General features: G+C 46.3%; 1 pseudogene; it reads right to left on the bottom strand.

Annotated features, from left to right (window-relative positions):
- Nucleotides 1-2,961: 2,961 nt before the first annotated feature.
- On the bottom strand, nucleotides 2,962-4,588 carry LOC116833695 (interferon-inducible GTPase 5-like; annotated as a pseudogene).
- Between the last annotated feature and the right edge of the window lie 15,924 nt (nucleotides 4,589-20,512).

Here is a 20,512-nt window from a genome sequence, read left to right on the forward strand (position 1 = left end):
CAATGCAGCCAGGGCCCTGCTTCAGCACCATATACTAACGGCCACTTCATTAGCGTTTTAGCATCATGTTTGCCATCATTTTAAGCTTACACATGTTGTTAATAGACCAGGGCTTGGCAACCTTTTTCAAGTGCTGTGCTGAGTCTTCATTACTCACTCTAATTTAAGGTTCGCATCGCCAGTAATACACTTAACATTTTAGAAGGTCTCTTTCTATCAGTGGATAATATCTAACTAAACTATTGTTGTATGTAAGTAAAAGAAGGTTTTCAAAATTTAATGAAGCTTCTTAAGTATTTTAAATAAAATGCAGAGTCCGCTGGACTGTGGCCAGGACCCAGGAAGTGTTGTGCCACTGAAAATCACCAAGGCGGCACGCTGTCCACAGGTTGCCTACCCCTGAAAATAAGACAATTGTTCTACATAGGCTATTTCTCGAAGAGTTTTGCACAAAAGAGACTGGAATTTTCAAGCCCCCATGTAAGAATCACAAGATATACTGTGGCTGGGTGGCGAGAAAGACACAGGTCTCATTTTGGTTAGACATTTCCAGCCTTCATCACAAGCATGGGTCACCGTTTGATGTCTATGCCAGCTTCTCCCAGAGAAAGAACCAAGTTGAACTCACAGCGAAAGGGGATAAAATGGCCTGTCTCCTTCAGCACCTCACTTCCTGAAAGCCAAAAAAAAGAATTCTGAGTCGGCCACTCGGGAATCCTCACTCCTGGACATTAAGGACCCTCAGTTAGCACCTTCAACTCTCTCTCTCGCTCTCTCTTTCCAGAGTTATAGTTTGTGCCTTGTTTGATAAGTTTGTTGTAAAATAGCTGTTAAATAGAACAAGTTGCAATTCCTAAAACAGCGTACATCCCCCATAGTTAATGGCTGCACACTGCCTGTCGAGTTCTAGGTGTATACAGACATAACATAAGGACTACTGTGAAAGCCTCTTGAACTGCATGCAGCCTGTCATAAAAATATAGGCGTTCTTGTTAGGTAGTTAGGGTGTTTATCAGTTTACCAGATTCTAAACTAATATAACTGGCGTGAGTATTGGTCTTAAAAGGGTAACTGCAACAGATCCATTGGAAGGGGACCTTGGTGGACTGGCACGAGTAAATTTTCTTATGCAATGGTGCACCATCTTGTGACACAGAGGCCACATAAACCTAAGCACAATCTTGTGTGAGCCAAACAGATTCTACATAGTTTAATAAGATTTAAAGTCACCACCTGTATTGATTGATATTTTTAGGTCAGCTTATTTTGTATGCATTTAGCTAGAAACAGCCTATTGAGAACATGTCATTTGTGTCACATCAGGTTGTGTAGGACAAGTTAGGCCATAGCCAGGAGTACGGACATCTCGGGACAGCCAGTGAACACCTGCTGCTCAGCTCTGCTCAGTAACCTCCTTTCACTGATTGCTTTCCAAGGGCCCTTCTTGCAATGCACTCTGATCACCACTGCATCCTACGCTGGCCAAGCTGCAGTTTGCCCTCAGCACTTTGCTGGCTGCTGAAATGTCCAGTTTAATTTCCAATGGAGTTTTATACAAAGTCTCGCCACATTCTTTGATGCTCTTTAAACATGTTGGAACAATCCACTCTGCAGGACCATGGAGTCACTTGAACTGTTGTTCTCCGGCAGGCTGGGACAGCTTGATAAACCTGACATCCTGGTCTCGTTTTACAATTGTGGCAGGATCTCTGTGTGTGGCTGAGCTTGGTCTGTGCTTCATTGATCCAGCAGCTACATTTCTGATTATTTAATTCTGTGACCAACTGTTCTTATCAGACATTTTTCAGTTTCAACCCGTTTTATTTCCTGGCTCTCCCACCCCAGGGGTATTTCACGTATTTGTGGTAATATGAGCATGCTTGGTGGCAAATATTATCTTACTTCTTAATTTTATCACTAATTAAGAAAATCAATACGAATGCAAACCCTTTATTTCCCTAACAGGATCACCCCTTGGCAAACCCTGGCATAATGTTCACAGTATCTTGCCCAAAGCATTGCCAACTTCTACCTGACTTTCCTTCTCAATTTAACTTCATTTCATCAAAATATTTTAAGCCGTCTAGTACACCCTCAATTCCCCCCATGTGAGAAAGGATTTCAGCTTGGATTTTCCCACCCCAGGAAAGCGCTTGAAGCACTAAACTGTTAGAGAGGCACTGCCACTGTCAGTGACTGGGACATGGGTGGCCGGGCCCAGCAGTTAGAGCAGGATCAGGCCCAGTGGTTGGAGCAGGCATCAGTAGCCAGGAATCCGAGCCCAGGCTCAAGGCAGGAGTCAGAGGGCAGGTGCCAGAGCCCAGGGTCACAGCCGGAGTCAGGAATTGGAGCTGAAGGTCAGAACCAGGTTACCTGGCTCGAGGCAAGGCTGGGTCCAAGGCAGGAGCAAGACTGGAAAAAGGCAGGAGCAAGGCTTGGAATGAGCAGGAGCTATCTCAGCTGCCCGTGGGGGAACGCGCTGAGCAGCTGCTGATGTGCTGCTGTTGCTGGACTCAAGAGCTGCTCTGTTGACTCTTTCAGCTAGTCATGCTGCGTAGCCATTTACGCAGCCTGCTACAGGCTGACCGTGCTCATTAGGTTACACAGAGACTTGCTCTGCTGCAGGTCCTGAGTCCAGACAACCACCTCCCCCTCCATCCATTTTGTGTGGGGTTAGGTGCGTCCTGAGAACACTCCTGGATCAGGCCCTGCAGGCCAGACAGATGAGGGAATGGAACCTTCCGGGGTTTCGGTGTGAGGCAGGTTCCCTGATGTGATGTGGCCGTGCCCCTGCTCACTGGCAGAAATGTAGGCACCTTGGGGCTATAATAGTGTAAATGTAGCTGTCGAGGCAGTTTAGGCACCTACAGGGTCAGGTGGCAGCTGAGCGGTGGTTTTCTGAATGCCCAGGTGCTCCATGCTGGATTTGGGGGGTTAAAACGACCGTTTTTATTGAAATTCTTTTTATGGATCTAGCCCTGAAGACGCAGTTGTACCAGACTTCACAGGGGTTTCTTACAGACTTTGTTTCACATGACGCCAGGGTAAGCAGAGATACTGGGGTATCGTCTTCTTCTCAGAACATTTCCCCTGGTTTTATAGACTGGTTTAGAGACTAGCTCCATTCCCGTTAGTTTTGCATGAAAAGAAACCATCCAACCTGACATATAGTATTAGTGGAAGGGACAAGCTTTTGATTCACCAGAATCCTGCCTGATCTGATTTGGTCGGTCTCTCTGCTGTTTGTCAGTTTAGGGTGTTGTTTTGTTTTTGCTGGGCTCGCCCACGTCTAGAGATTCTGACAGGGATGGGCCAGGTGTGTCTGGTTTTCTATAGGCCTGCACAGGCGGCCTTGGTGCTGTTATATGGATTTTTTAGCTTTGGGTTCAAGAGCCTTGGTCAGAACTTTCTGAGCATCTTCTGCAGCCTCATCCAGAAAGCTCTGCAGCATGCAGTGCGTGGTCACAAAAGAAATCCCTCCCCCTGCTAGGGAGCCAAGGACTGGTACAAAATTCAGAATAAATTCCACCACCATCAGTGCTCCACATGCAGATCTGGAAAGCAGAGACAGTACAAACTTTTTTGTTATGGCTGAGGCCAGTGGAGACTTTTTGATAGCAGATTTCAGCTCTGCAACAGGCTTGTCAACCTGCTCAGCCAGTCTAGTGAGAGACTCTTCATCCAAGCCAAAGGCCAGGCAGTAATGTTTCATGTGAACAATCAAGATGGGTACATCACAGATAAGAGAGAGGCCTGGAAGAGGAAGAGCACCAATAGCACATGATATTAGGGCCACTTCCCAAATACGCTCCTGCAGTTCAGCCCTTTTCTTCTCCAGGATCTTTGCCGAGATGTTGGGCAGGGCCAGGATGAACCTGTGTCTCTTCTGATCATCTAGCTCATTCTCCAGGGTCTCCTGCAAGAGCTGGAAACCATAGCTAGTCAGTTCTCAGCTGGAGAGCAGGAAAACCCGTGGGGAGGCCTCACCAGCTTCTCTCAGGTTCTTTACGCAGTCCTCCCTGATCTCCTTCAGGCTTCTCTCCTTGTTGAAATTCTTTTTTCTTTTTTCACCCTTCAAGTCAGCATCCACTTTGGAGCGCACGTAGTAAAACCTCTTCCCCATCTCGTGAATGGCACAGGCCAGGGTGGTGTGGGGGGAAGTGAAGCGTGTAGCACTGATGATGATGAAGAAGTCGTAATTGTTGAATTTTACCCAATTAAGGTATTTGTGTGCCTTAAACCTTGGTGTCCCAATTCCTGGCAGATCCCATAGTTTTACATTTGGGAGTCTGGGGTGTGGCTAAGCCGTTGGCTCCATCGTTGTTTGTTTCACTCTAGTCTTAGCAGCACCTTCATCATCATCATGCAGGCCCAGGATGGCACTGACGAAGGATGATTTCCTGTACCTGACTCTCCCATGTTGGCGATGTCCAGTGGGGTGTTTTCTAATGATTCCAGCTTCTTCTGAAGTTCAGCAGCTGCTGCTCTGAGGTTTCCTCTCTCAACAATGGCCTTCAGTTCTTCAGTTTCCCTTTTGGAGAGTCTAACAGCCATGGCAGCCTTTGGTGGTGGCTCAGTTGCTCTTACCACAGATTTTAGAAAAAGGAAAAGAAAAATTCCAGTGATTTATTTTTATCAGGATAAATCATATGAACCCCTTTCCTTCAGAACCTGCATCTGGTTGGGGAAAAGGTTCATTTTGACATCAAATTTAACCATATGAAGTTGTAATAAAGTTTAACACAGGCTGATTTTCCTAGAAGCAAACACCCAACCTTTAGCAATAGCAGATGTTCTGGGATGTTTGATTCAATTAAAGAGGGGGAAATCAACAGCTAAAGTTCAGTTCAAACCCACCTGCTTAGTACACTGTGTTTTCAAATCATTCCCATACACACATTGCTGCTTGTCCCCAGGGCCGCCAAAAGCGGGTTCGGGACGCAGTGGAAAAAATTTTCAGGCCCCCTAACAAGGGCGGACTGGCTACACAGGGCTGACAAGATGAGGGGCCCGGGCCCCAGGCCCCCTTCCGGACTGCCGGTCCCCGGTAATTTGTACCGGCTTCCCTCACCTCTCGTCAGCCCTGCTTGTCCCTAGCATGATGAGCTGATGAACTGCAGTGAACCTGCCAGCTCAGTCCTGGATCTCTTCCCTCCACCCCAGTTGAGCTGCAGGGAAATGATCTACCAAAGATCTCCAGTGTAATGGCACTTCACAGTAATTATAATACCACCCTAGAGCGATTCCTTTGAAAGACACCACAGAGACATGTACAGACACCACAGAGACATGTACAGGATTTGTTGCTTTTATTTGGAAATCATGCACTAGATAGAAGAAACTTTTATATGCTGAATTTCCTAAGAGAGATGGAAAAGCAGATATAGTGGAAACTATCAGACTCTGAACATTTAAATACGTAGCAGAGACCTCAAAAATATCTTGTAAATTTTATACATTTTTTAGAAAAGGAATCCCCCCAAAAGTTGAGGCAACCCATTCAACATTTTTAATAGAGGCTGTCATAAACAGATAGTTAAGAGTTAATAGAACAAAAGTACTTCATGTCTCTTTTGCCTGTAAAGGCTTAACAAGATCAGTAGCCTGGCTGTCACCTGATCAGAGGACCAATCAGGGGACAGGACACTTTCAAATCTGGAGGGGGGGAAGTTGGTGTGTGCGTTAGTTTTTGGTTGTTGTTCACTCTGGGGGCTCAGAGGGACAGACGTGCAACCAGGTTTCTCTCCAATCTCCTGATACAGTTCTTGTGTGTCAGAATTAGAAGTACTGGGTAGATCAGCGAGTTGTTTTCTTTATTTGCAAGTTGTGTATTTGGCGGGAGGGAGTTCTCAAATTTGTATTTTGCTGAAGGATTTTTAATTTTGTACTTGAGATATTAGCGGGGGGGTATTCCAGTGCTATAGCTGAAAGACCTGTATCTTATTCCATCTTAAATTTATTATAGATTAATTTTTACTATTTTCTCTCTTTATTAAGGCTTTCTTGTTTAAGAACCTGATTTGTTTTTTTATTCTGGTGAGACCCCAGGGGTGACTGGGTCTGGATCCACCAGGGAATTGGTGGGGAGAAAGGAGGAAGGGGGGAGAGAGGTTAATTTCTCTCTGTGTTAGGATTTACTCTTGTCTCAGGGCAGAGTCTGGAAGGAGAGAGGAAGGAGGGGAAAGCTAATTTTCCTCTCTCTGTTTAAGATTCAATTGGAGTTTGATTCCACAGTGTATCTTCCAGGGTAACCTCAAGGGAGGGGAAGCACTGGAGAGGCAACGGTTGGGAAAGCGGTTGAAACTTTACACTTGTGTTACAAGATAAAGAGAGGTCTGGGTGCTTGTTGGCGTTCCTTGAGCGTCAAGGTTTTCTGTGGACCAGACATGGTACTCAGGCATCTGGAATTTCCTGGTTGCGTGGCAGCGCTAACGGTTCTAAGCTGGTAGAGTGAAGCTTAGGAGGAATTCTCGTGGCGTTTACCAAATCCATCTTTTGGACAACATAAGGTTCAGAGTGGGGTGATTTATACCATGCAGAGGCATTTAGTCTTGAAGAAAACACTTCTGCACCGAAACTGCACAAAATTTTCCATACTGTGTTACATTTTAATGTCTGTATCAGAGGGGTAGGCGTGTTAGTCTGGATCTGTAAAATCAGCAGAGATCCTGTGGCACCTTATAGACTAAAACAGACGTTTCTGGAGCATGAGCTTTCATGGTGTGAATACCCACTTTTGGCATGCATCTGGATGAAGTTGGTATTCACCCACGAAAGCTCATGCTCCAAAACGTCTGTTAGTCTATAAGGTGCCACAGGATTCTCTGCTGATTTTAATGTCTATGATTCTTATCAGTTTTACAACATTTCTTAAAAATTGAGGAGACCAGAAAAACCCTCTGCCCAAGGCCTGGCTTCAGGATAAAGGAGAGAAGAGACAACTCCCCTCCAAGGGGCACTTAGTCACTCTCCTCTTCCGACAGGACTCAGGGGTTTTCCTGACTGCCTCCATTCTAAGCAACTCCCTGCTCCCTCCAGTCCTGGGTGGGGCAAGTTTCAGTCCTTTCCTCCTTGGAACAGATCCTGACCTCACCCTGCCTGGCCTTTAGTTATTTCCTCATTCATCAGCACCACAGCCAGGGAACAAATCCCTCCCAGATAGGAGTGGATCATGGACAGTTTCTCTACGGCAGAGCTGGTCTCTTCCCCTAGCCCTGGACTGATCTGTTAATCCCTTCCTGGCCCCATCCACACTGAGAGGCCAGCACACACAACTCATCACAGACCCTCCAAGGGCTCAAGGACTAGCTGAGGAGAGGAGATTCCCACAAGCCCAGGGACAAAGCAGCTGCCCTGCCTGAGGAAGTGGGTGAGATCCCAGCCAGTGACACCAGCTGGCTGCTAGGGGCAATGGGCCCCAGCCCGCTGTGCTGTGGGACCTGGCTGGCTCCCCCTGGGAGGTCTGGCACCTGAACCATCTCAGGAATGGAGCTGAAGGCCTGAAGGACAGGTTATTTTTAAATCTGTCTGACTCAGAAGAAAACTGAGAGCAACAAGCTGAGGTTCCCCTGGCACAGAGAGGAGCAGGTGCCGGGAGCTCATTTTGGTCCAAGCCCCACAGTAAACAAGACAAACCTGCCCTGGTCCCCTGCATAACCTGTGCAGGCGAGGAGCAGCACTTCCTGCTGGAGTGTCCATGAAGAGCAGGGAATTATATTTAAATGGAGATGGTCCAATCTGTGGAATTGCACGTGTTGAACACTGAGGGGTTGTTCTTCCTGCTGTCTCCCCCAGCCCACTCTTAACAGCCCTCTGCAGTATCTGGAATGCTGAAGGCATCTCACTGCAGTAGTATGGCATGAGCTACTCTGTCACAAAATGACAAAACCTTTTACCTATCCCTGACAAAGAAAAACCTACTCACACTACACTGACCTTGTGCAAAAGGAACCAAATCCAGATCTCCAAGGAGCAGAATTAGAAGATGGCAAAATATCCAAATTTTATCATTACCCAGAAAATCCCAATGCAAATCCTATCACAGCAAAAGAACTTGCTGAGAATAAGGCACTGGAAACTCTGTTTAATCAACAATCAAGGTTTAGCCTTTGCAAGAATCTTCTCGCCTACCTTCATGAGAGAAATGGGATTCCTAGGTGGGTAGCACCCACTTCCTACAGAGGAATGATGTTATGACATGCCCTGAATGAAAGATGTAGGAGACAGGTGATCATGCTATGTATGAAAACTTAAACATCCTGCTGGCCTGGCATAAATAAAAAGCATATCCAATTACATGAAGGATGTCTCATTTGTAATATATTTGAAAATACTTGACTCCAATTTTGAGCACTCCTCCAAAGCCAAGGAATTACATTTCTTTGGTCAATCATTCCAATAGGCTGGGTAGGCCCTGTAACATTGTCGTCTTGAGGAAATCATTATTTACTCATGGTGACTTATTAATGAAATGGGTTGAATGTATATGTTGTGTATTTGGTTGTCGTGGTAATAGAATTTTGTGTTGCTATGGCAACCGAGTTAGATTATTAGGGGATAGCCTAGCCAGTTTTGGCTGGCGGTTGGTTAGTTCTGTGTGTAGCAATAAACGGTGCTCCAAGGTTTACAGCTTTCTGTGTCTCCAGTGATTTTTTTCCTAAAACTGCTGCCCCCAAGGATACAACAGTGTACCTGCACCAAATGATATGGCTCAAACTACAACCACTCATGTTTTCAGTAAATTGTGTCTTCAGCAGACGGGTTTACTCCCAAAATAGACTCAGACAGAAATACTCTTTTTACTTCTGGTCTTATGGTTAACCAATGAAAAGCCCTAGGAATCCAACAGAAGCTCCATGTGCCATATCATCCTCAATCCTCAGCACAGGTTGAGGGTATGAACCAAACCGTGAAATTTCTCTCTGAACATGCCAGAGACTGGGACTTAAAGCTACTCTTAGCACTAATGGCTATGCATTCAATGCCTAACTGATCTACACAGGTTACATCTTTTGAAATAATGACTGGTCATCTGATGGGCTTACCAGTTCACTTACTATACCAAACACCGACTGAGAGAAAGCTATTGCTTATATATATGTCTCAGAGCTAAGATCTAGGTATTGTGGCAAGGCACCTTTTCGGTCTCTCCAGCTGCCGCTGCTTTTAGTCCTGTTGACACAGGCTTGGGACACAGGGGAAGTCCGTTCCCTCTCTCCACCAGTCCTTTTTAGCCTATTTTTCTCCCTTGTGGGAGAGGATAGTGCCTCTCCTCCTGGTGAGGCTCGCTGTCTTGCTGCTTCTAACCAACTGGCAGCAGGGCTTCTTCTCTCCCCTCCTCCTTCCTCCCAGGGGAGGGTTTAAAAAGGTCTCAGGCAGCCCTTAGTTGGCATCAGCTGATCCTAATTAACCTCAGGTAGCTCCCTCTCAGCTGATTCTGATTGATACTTTGGTAATCCCTTCTCAGCTGAACCTAATTAACCTGTAGTTACCCCCCAGTTGATAGAGAGGACGGCCTTTTAACCCTCTGAGATGGATTCCTACCCCTCCCTTGTAGCTGTCTGTCCTAAGTTTATCATAGTATCTACAATCGAATAGGATCCCATCTTCATGGTGTGAGAGAGCAAATGGAGTGAAAGCGCATGAGGGAACTGCCTGCAGGAGACTTGAAGCCTGGAGGAGGCTCGCTAAATGAGCTAGCCAGAGACACCTGGCATGGGGTGGGAACAGCAAGCAGCTGGTTCCTAGAATTTTCTGAGGTCGGTGCCTATGCTTATTAGGATTTGGCTTCCAAATTTTAAAGGGTGCCTTTTTGCTTCTAATGGCCTCCATTACTCTGATGTTTAGCCATGGAGCAGTCTTTTGGTCCTCCTACTGTCTTCTTTGATTTGGGGTATGTATTTAGTCTAAGTCTCTATTATGGTGTTTTTAAGTAGTCTCCATGCTCCTTGCAGGTATTTTACCCGTGTGACTCCACTTTCTAATTTCCTTCTAATGAGCATCGTGATTCCTGAGTAGTTTCCCTTTTTAAAATGAAATATTTCCATGCTGGGCTTTTTTGATATTCCTGCCCCCCAACACACTCACACAGGGATGTTAACTTTAATACATTATGGTCACTTCTAACGAGTGGCTCGGCGATAGTTATCTCTTGGACCAGATCCTGTGCTCCACTCGGACTAATTCAGGAACTGCCTCTCCCTTTGTGGGTTCCAGGACCAGCTGCCCCAAGAAGCAGTCGTTTATGATGTCTAGAAATTTTACGTCTACATCATGCCCTGAGATCCCATTTACCAAATCAATATGAGCATAGATGACATTCCCTGTTATTGTTGCATTTTCAGGTTTTGCAGCTTGTCTAGTCTCCCTGAGCATTTCACAATCACCGTCACATCCTGCTCAGGTAGTCAACAGTATAGTCCTACTGCTGTTCTCTTATTATTCAAGTATGGAATTTCTATCTGTAGACATTCTACGGTACTGTTTGGTACCTGTAAGATTTTCACCTTATTTGACTCTATTTTGCCTATTTAGAGATTGGCAGTAAGGTCCAACTTGTCCTTATATACGTTCGCAACAGTCAGATGAGCCTGGCACTCCTGTTTCCTCGTCCCAGGAAGCGATTTCACCTTCCTGGCCAGGGATATGGGTAACTTTGCTAACTGACCACAAAATGTTCCCACATTATGAGTTACAGCCAGAGGCTCCATTGCCTCCTGAGCTGCGGGGTGAGGGACAGAGAATACAATCTAGTCAAGGATGGATTTGTCTTTCCCACTGAGCTCCATACGTGTTCTGTTGCTTAGATCAGAGAAGTACCTCTTCAGCCTGCCAGGACCCAAACTTTGGCACTTGATGGAAGTTCCCATTGACATTAGTGGGCTTTGGATCAGGCCCTACATGAGAAACAGACCCTGGAAAAAGTTTTGAGGAGACAAAAGGCCGTTCTGGAAATGCTGAGGTAATTTCTTCCTGTTTCCCCATCCTCCCACTTCCATACCCATCCCCTAGTGGCTGTTCCTATGGTTCAACAAGGCACAAAACACAAGAATCTCTCACCGTCAGCCCACAAATACTTCAGTTCTTTTGAGTGTTTCTGAAGAAACAGGCCAGTCTGCAGATGTTTGATCATGAAACCCTCCTGCCTCTCTGTCTCTCTCACTTTCTCTCTTCTCTTTATATAGGAAGCCAAGACATAGATCTGTTTATTGCCAGAAGTGAATGTAGCACGTCCCAGTTTGTTTTATAGATGCAACCAGGAGACAGGTCTGCGCACTCTCTCCTACCTATCACACAAAAGGAATTTTATTTCACTTGGCATTTCCTGGAAGACAACACTTTGTGTGGAAAGGCCTGTGAGGGGTTAAGTAAACACCACAGATCAGAACAAGGTGGAGATGCCCTTTCACATTAAACAGGCAAAGCAGAAGAAATATACGAAAACACAAAAACTCACATAAACGAATTGCACCACTGCACATTTCCTAGGGACTCTGGACTGTGCCCCTGTGCACTGCGAACTCCCTTAACTGCCCCAGTAACACATGGGGGAGTGTCACAGAAAGAGCACTTTGGGGCTGTGGATCCTGCCTCCACAAACAGGCTCACCCCCCACTCCCCACGAGTAGTATAAGGGCCCAACCATCAAATTAACGTTGGCCCCGCCCCTTGATCTCTCAGGACCCACCCACCTGTCACCCTAAGACCCCCCCGAGGGGTGTTATCTCCAGGGTCAAGATGGACATATGACAGGAAGCAAAGGGTGTCATGTGACCCCCTCTGAGAACTCCTCCCACTTTCTTTTACCAATTGAGATGCGTTTCGTCACTCACAGGACCGCCCTGAGAGCAGATTTGACCAATGCAGGGTGGGGTTCCTAGGTGGGGTGATCTGTCTGGAAGTGGGTCGTGTGACCCCTCTAAGAGCTCCTCCCACCACCCTCAATTAATCACAGTGGGGCACTGCCTCTGGAAGTCCCAGCACCACAGGGAAGAGGCCATCTCATGCCAAGAACGTATGTTGTAGAAATCATGGAAATGCTGAGAGGAAACATGGTCTCCTTCACCTCCTCCGGGAGAACTTCAGACTTTGTTTTATCCCCGAAGGCTTTCAACTTCCAGTGGGAAAGTGCTACATCAGTGACACTTCCGAGGAGGAGGGAGCAGTCAAGGGAGCCCTTTGTCCCAGCTGTTTATGGATATGGTGGAACCCAACCCCAACTCCAAGCACTTGTGAAGCATGAGCATGACAGCCTCCTGTTGTCCACCCCTATGGAGGAAAGCGACCAAGGCTCATTGGAATCACCAGCGGACAAGCTGAACAGAAAAGATGTCACGCAGATAAGTGAATGATTAAGCAGTGACCCTCGACGATGGAGTGTAATGGGGTAGGAACCAACCCTGGGCTGCATACAAAGAAGCCGTGGGGGCTTACACTGTTTCTTTTCTGAAAATCTCTTGACAGCTAGATGATATCTTTCTAAAGGCCTTTGAAAACCTACACATTGGTTGTTCTGTGGGAATAAATCTATCATGCATCAGCTGTTTTTGCTCATGTCTGAGACACAGATCTCAAGAGGAAAATCTGGAAAGAACAAAATGGAAGAATAAACCAGCACGAGCTCCCTAATGGTAGGGGTCATAGCGTCCATTTTCGCAGGCAGCTGTAAAAGGGTGTGTTAAACCAGGCAATTAATAAAAGTGGTTTAAATTTGTCAGTGTGAATGTGTCCCCTCCATACTTGTAATGTGTTTTACTAATGCAAGTAACAGTCATGTCTACACGGATGGCTCTGTTAAAGAAAATATATTATACCCCTGGGGAAGATGGGAGCTTCAGTGGGGTGAACCCTCCGTTTCAAACAGCCGAAAAGCATAGTAAAACTTTGAATAGAAGGCAAGTAAGAGCTTGGCTTTCAGACCAGGACACTTACGCTTACACAAACTGGCTCGAACACATTTTAAATGAAACAAGACCATTGCTTCAGATGTGGATCCTCAATGGTAGGCAGACTTGGTGAATATACACCAGTTCTCCAAACACAACAGACAGAGGTTTTAAGTACATCTGAATAGTGATAGACATTTTGTCTAAATATGGCTGGGCCTTAGGCCTAAAAGACAAGACGGGCGGTGAAGTATCCAAGGCCTTTATAGCTATTTTCAGTGAAGGTCGCATGTCTCAAAAATTCCAAACCAATTGGGGAAAAGAATTTTTAAACTAACCTTTAAGCAGTTTGTTAAAATGGCATTAATGGCATTCACCATTTTGTTACTAATAATGAAGTCAAAGCAGGGGTTGTGGAGCGATTTAATAGAACTTTAAAATATAGGATGTGGAGATATTTTACAGCCCATAACACCTTTCGCTACATCGATGTATTACCTGACTTTATAAAGAGTTACAGCTGGAGCTTTCACAGAACTATACATACCAGATCCACTGATATTAACCCCTCAGATTCTCTGAATGTGTGGAAAATGGTTTATGGAACTGGTTTTAAAATAAAACCGGTTGTTGCCCCTTTTAGAAAAGGCGACCATGTGAGACTGTCTAAAAACAAAGGAGCTTTAGAAAAAGGTTATGAACAGACGTTTACCAATGAGATATTCATAGTGGATGAAGCTTTAACCAGGGGCCAGAGACCTGTACATCAAGTAAAAGATTATGAGGGTGAGTCAGTTACTGGATCTTTTTACCCTGAAGAATTACAAAAAGTAAACCCCAAATGGGACAGGATTTACAGGACTGAAAAAGTTCTAGCGGAGAAAGGAAAAGGGAGAAAAAAGCATCTACTGGTGAAATGGCTGGGTGGCCCAATAAATTTAAAAGCGCGGTGGAAGCTTCTCAAGCTGTGACATTTAGACAAGAACATAAAAGATTCCTCCTGCAAAGACAGAGAGAGTGAGAGAGAGAGAGAGAGAGAGAAAAGCGTGGCGGCAGGTTTTACATCTCTTTGTCCAGCAACATCAGCTCTGCAGTTTTTCCCCAGAACACCAGCTGGAACTTTACAATACGGCTAATTAAGCTCTTGGATCTCCTGGGTGCCTGGGAGGTGGGGTTAGTGGAAATACAATACCCGCACAGCTGGAATACTATCAACAAGGCCTTCAGGTGTTCCAAAAGATCTCTGTTGGCCGCGTTGCCGATGACAGAAGATGGTATGTTCAGTTCCGCCATGGCATTCATAAACACATCCCATCCTTTAAGTATGTGTCTGCTAGGAACAGAGCATGTCTAGATGATGGCCCTGACCAAGTCCAGCATGTTAGAACCATTAACCACAGAGCCTTCGTACACAAAAGCCCCTTTATCATTCCACAAAGAGATATTTTTATCTTGGCCCAGCTTATTTAGCAATATTAATACATTTTTCTTATAACGCTTATTCACATTATCCAGCACCTCCTGAGCAACGGAGTCTGAGGTTTTTGGTGTTTCAGGGACTTGGCAGTAACACTCTGTTTCTGTTCCGGTAGAAACAGACTTATTTTCCCTTTATCAGCATTGCTCTGCCTCACGTGCGTTAGGTACCTTTGAAGCACGGCGCTGTAAAGTTTAGCATTTTCAGGTTTGGTTAACTCAGTCCTTTGAAGAACAGACTCATTTCAGCATCCAGAAGCGAGTTGCGGTTGCTTTTATATTTTCCTCTGCTGGAGGAGGAGCCCTTAATTGCTCCAACTGGTAGCTGGGCACCACGTATATTTTTTCTGCATACTCCATTATCAATTAGTCAAAAGACCCGTTATCAGAGCGATTGCAAAACTTAACAGAGGTCCGATAAACCCCCCAGACTGCTTCACCAGATGCATCTTTCTTTTAAGTGACACCTTTTTATTACACAAAGTTTTTATAAGCATGTGTCTCTTTTTCAGCATGCGCACTTGATTCTGTGTCAAATGTACGTTTCCTTTTAAGGTATTGAGCCTATTTCTGAGATGGCTGCTACTAGATCATCAGAGGCTGAACACAGTATAGCCCTCCTTTGCTGCGGGGATGATTTGCTAAGTATTTTTAAAAGGCCCAGGTTTCTCTTTACGCAGCTAGACAAGTTTTTGGTCAGCAACCTCAGCTGTTAAAAAGGTGCCTGCCAATAATCTCTCTTTCTATACCTGGCCATTGTTCTTTTCAAAGTTTAAACTGCCAACCAGTCTGCAGGAAAAAGACAGGTTCTTACTCTATAAGCTTCTAGTGTGGAAGCATTTAAATCCACCACCAGGTAGCCATAAGGTCTTTTGGTAACATCCTCAACAGCTTCTAGAAAGAATTGAGCTTTGCCGGGTACATTTGCCAAGCGAGCGTAGCGATTTGTAATTTATCCCTGGGGTTTTTGAACAGAACCATGTACTTTGTGTTTAGGTTAATTGTGCGACTCTTTTTTCCCTGACAAAACACCTTCTGAACTATATACATAATGCTCAGGTTCTTCTCATGCATGTAGTTGGTAAAGACTTTCTCGATTTCACCGCTTTCACAAGCAGAGTTCATCAGATTGTCTACAATAATAATATTTACTTTACTGGTAGGAAACAAATGGTCATCGTCAAAAGCATCAGGAAGTCCCTTCACAAAATTGATACAGAGGTTGCCAACAACTGTAACACTATACAGTATTCTCAGGCATAACAGACAATGTTTGTTCAGCATTATCCAACACATTCTTTATAAAGTAACTTTTTCCGCAGTTGCTAGGCCCCACAAGAATGGCAGAAAAGATGTGCTTCCACCTTGTATCCATTTTCAAAAGCCATAGGGCAGGGTTTTAAACCCTTCTCCTAGGACCCTCTTGTTGTAAACAACTTTTTGCATTTTCTTAAGGGTTTTTGTCTCTATTTTCCACTGATTTTTGTTCCTTATGGTAGAGCAGGGGTAGGCAACCTATGGCACGCATGTCGAACGTGGCACACAAGCTGATTTTCAGTGGCACTCAGGTCCAGGGGCCTCTGCATTTTAATTTAATTTTAAATGAAGCTTCTTAAACATTTTAAAAACCTTATTTACTTTACGTAGAACAATAGTTTAGTTATATATTATAGACATAGACAGAGACCTTCTAAAAACGTTAAAATGTATTGCTGGCACTCGAAACCTTAAATCAGAGTGAATAAATGAAGACTCGGCACACCACTTCTGAAAGGTTGCTGACCCCTGTGATAGAGGCTGCTGCACCTCTATCTTTTTTGGGGTGTTCTCTCGCAGGTCCATGCAATTGTCTAGGACTAGATCTTTCAGACTGTCAAAGTTGATCTTTTCACAGTTTGCTACTGTAGCAAGGTCATGTCCCTCCGAGTGGGAGAGCGAGGAACCATTACACTCCCCTTGGAGGGTGGAGCCTAGATCACCCCGCCCCCCTCACCAGAAGTTCGGGAACAGGACCAGAAGTATAAAAGGCAGGCCCTGCAGCCCAGTTGGGGCAGAGCTGTGGAAGAGAAGGAAGGTCTGCCTATTCTGCAGTGTCCCAGAGGGGAACTTACGCCTGGCTGTTCCTGATCCCCAGATGCCAACGAGAACTGGCCCAGAGTGCCTTCTGCTGTGTACCTCAGGGTAGCTGACTCCGTACGCTGTTCAGAGAAGCTCTAGCCCTGAAAAGGAGCCTCCCTGACTGGTTGTTTGCTGGCTGCCTGAGCCCTGCTGAGGCTAAAGCCAGCCTGAGGGCTGTTTGCTTGCTAGCAACATGAGCCTACTAAAGCCTAGGCCCCAGCTCACCTGTAGACGGTTTGCTTTGCTGGCTGCCTGAGGCCCACCCAGGCTAAAGCCAGCCCTGAGACTGTTTTGCTTGCTGGCTGCCTGAGCCTTTTCAGGCCCACGTCCCAGCGCACTGATAGACTGGTTATTTGCTGGCTACCTGAGCTCTGCCCAGGCCAAAGCCAGCCCTGATAGACTCTGTTTAAGGGCTGACAGCTTGAGCCACCCAAGACTAGGCTGAAGCCTGACTGTGACTATTGTTCACTCAGCCCTATTGTGGGCTCATGACTATCCTGTGGACTCTGGTCCTGGCCAGACAGGACCAGCCTGAGTGGCCTCCCTCTGAGTGGGAGAGCCAGGGACCTTTACAGCTACGTTCAGGGTAATTCCTTTGACTTTCACACAGGCCTTTCCTCCCGATAGCTTGTACCCGTATGTTTTCGGGCTGGCTGCCACAGACTCAGTGATGTGCTGATCTGGTGGGATTACGGTGACCAGATGTCCTGATTTTATAGGGAAAGACGCGATTTTGGGGTCTTTTTCTTATATAGGCTCCTATTATCCCCCACCCCCTGTCCTGTTTTGTCACATTTGTTCACTGGTCACCCTAGGCGGTATATCACTCATGAGGTCCCCTAAATAATCCCCCAGAGGGGGATTCCAGTCACCCTCCCTTTTCACAAATATCACCAAGTCAGTGTCGTGGTACAGGCCCCGCTCTTGCAGCCTGCCTAGCCGGTTGTATAGTCCTAAGCGGGCGTAAGTGGTGGTGAAACAGGCTATGAAGATGTTGGTATTGCCAGAGACCGAGTACTGGTCTTTTGCGTGCTTCCAAGACACATATGCTTTTTCATTGTTGATAAACTCACAATGAAACCTTGTAATTGGGGGAAAACAGGTACTGAAGAGTCTGTCAGGATCTCTCACGATGCTGGCATTGGTAGGTTTGTTCTTTGGCTGAATTTACTCCACAGAGAATTTTAAAACAGTTTAGTGATTTGGCGTTTAGTGGGGTTCAACCTGATCTCTTGTTGGCATAAACGCATGCCTTTTTTCCAGTGGAAATGGTTAACATACTGTGATGAGGCAATGCCAGATGGCTATAGGAAAGTAGTGGGAGATAGATATATTAGCCCCAGGTTAAACAAATCCCTGGTACCAGGATAAGTAAATGGCAGCTGCTCCAGGTCGATTAAGACACCTGGGGCCAATTAAGAGCTTTCCAGAAGGCAGGGAGGATGCTAGGTTGATTGGGACACCTGAAGCCAATCAGGGGCGGGTGGAAACTAGTGAAAAGCCTCCCAGCTAGTCAGGTGGGCGTGCATGTCAGGAGCTGTAGGAGGAAGTTGAGCTGTTGGAGAGATTAAGGGCTTGGCTACACTGGAGAGTTGCAGCGCTGGTGATGGGGCTACAGCGCTGCAACTCACTCTGTGTCCACATTTGCAAGGCACAGCCAGCACTGCAACTCCCTGGCTGCAGCGCTGGCTGTACACCTGGTCTGCTTGGGGTGTAACGATTGCAGCGCTGGTGATGCAGCGCTGCTCATCAAGTGTGGCCACCAAAAGCGCTTTTATTGGCCTCCAGGGTATTAAGAGGTATCTCAGAATTCCTGTCCACAACAAACTGGAAGAATGGCTGAACTACGAGCTGCCCGAAGCTACTTATCTAAAAAACAAACACAGCTGCTCTTTGCTCCAGCGAGCAAGCGGAGGCAGGGGAATTGCTTTGGAATGTTCACAGCTGTTTGCTTGAGGAGAGAGGGGAGCGGGAGTCCGTGTTGAGCAGCTGCTTATGTGGTCTGAAGGCTATTTAGGAGTGCATAACTTGCATTTAGTGAATAAGAGAGAGGTGGGGAAAGGGTCAAAACTTTTAAAATGATTGAAGGTAGGTGCTGTGTATCTTCCAGTGCTTAGAACTTGCAAGGTAGGGAGCTGAGAACAGTGTCAGCTCCAAAAATCCACTCTCTCTGTCTCCCCCACACTCCCTGTCACACTCCACCCCACCCACCTGTTTTGAAAAGCACGTTGCAGCCACTTGAACGCTGGGATAGCACCCACGATGCACCCACAATGCACCACAATGCACCCACAATGCACCACTCCCAACAGTGCTGCAAATGCTGCAAATGTGGCCACACTGCAGCGCTGGTAGCTGTCAGTGTGGCCACACAGCAGTGCTGTCCCTACACAGCTGTACAAACACAGCTGTAACTCCCAGCGCTGCACATCTCCAAGTGTAGCCATACCCTGAGCTGTACGTACCATATTAGGCACAAGGTAGGAGGCCCTGAGGTAAGGGTGAAGTGGAGCTTGAGGAAGTGGCGGTTGCTGTGGTGAAGTAGCCCAGGGAATTGTACGTGTCCTGTTTCTAAAAGGTCAGCTACCATAGCTGCAGAGGTGAAAGTAAGCTGGTGCACCATACCATGGCAGCCCGGCTTCCCCAGGTGGCAATTTAAAGGGCCTGGGGCTCCCAGCAGTGGCTAGCCGCTGTTACCCCAGCGGGGGAGGGGTAGGGCACTTACCAGTACAGGGCAAGCGGGGCTGGCTCTGACCCCCCCATCCCCAACCCTTCCACCTGAGGCCCCACCCCTTCTGGGGGCCAGACCCGGGCCCAATCCAGCCCCGTACCAATAAGTCCCTATTTCTACTTTCACCCCTGCATAGCTGATACTATTAGGGTCCCTGGGTTGGAGCCCGGAGTAGAGGGTGGGCCCAGGCTCCCTCCCCACCATTGCCCTCCTGATTAATCACTGAGATTGGGAGACAACAGAGACTGTGCGAGGGAAGGTTGTTTCTCCTCACCTCCCTTGCTGGCTTATGATGAAAATGGCTCAGTAGACTGTGACCCTTGTCTCTAGAGAGAAAAGGGTTAAGTGGAGGGTCACAGTGAGTCTCTGAGGCTAGCGAAATCTGTCAGAAAATGCAGGACCCATGGAGACAAGGACAGAGCTTTGTCACAGGACTTATTTTGTTTTTCTTCATCTGTGCACCAGCTGGGATACCCTGAATCCTCTTGTTCCCGGTGGAGGTGTAATTTTATGTACTCTGAAAAGAGTTGGTCAGATTTTTCATTAAAATCTGAAATGTCATAGACTTTAGCCACCGCGTACCCCTTCACTATGGCCACGTTCAATTCCACCATGCACCAAGTCCCCAGGATGGCCCTCTCCTGGTCAGTATGAATGCATGTCTCCTGCTGCTCAGTTTCTGCACAGGTTCAGCATACAGGGAACCTGGCACCCACTCTTGACAGGTAACAACAGGGAAAAGAGGCCTCGTCGGGGGTTATTTAACTTTTGCAATTCCAAAATAATTTGTGAGGGGTCCAAATTTGTCATAAACTATATCATGGTGTCCGATAGGGTATTCTTTGGTTTTGTTTACAAAAGGGTATTACAGGCTGGTAAAATCATAACAGTGGATTTCTTCCCCAAGGTAAGGTTTGTAATACAGACAGATGGCATTTGTCCTCCCCCGAAAAAGAGCATCCCTAGGCACAAGAGGCTGGGGCAACTGGGATCAGTTTAAAAAACCTGCAAGCTCCCGATCTGTTTCTTTCATCACCTCCTACTCATGCTCCCAAAGACATACATAACCAAGTCTTTTCAGACAGTAGGTCTTGAGCTGTGTCTTGTAGTAAAGAAACCCAAAAGTTGTCCCCATCATAGGATTCTGTGCTTTTTCACAATAACAGGTGACACAGCCGTGGAAGAAACACCCGTTAAATTCAAAGACTATGAGTACCCCATCAATGACAGTGTAACTGTCTAGAAACTAAGGGCCTCCCTGTAATTCCCCACCTCATAAAGCATGCGGTATCTGTTTATTGTC

Source organism: Chelonoidis abingdonii, chromosome 11 (genome assembly GCF_003597395.2).
Source record: "Chelonoidis abingdonii isolate Lonesome George chromosome 11, CheloAbing_2.0, whole genome shotgun sequence".
NCBI classification, from domain to species: domain Eukaryota; kingdom Metazoa; phylum Chordata; order Testudines; family Testudinidae; genus Chelonoidis; species Chelonoidis abingdonii.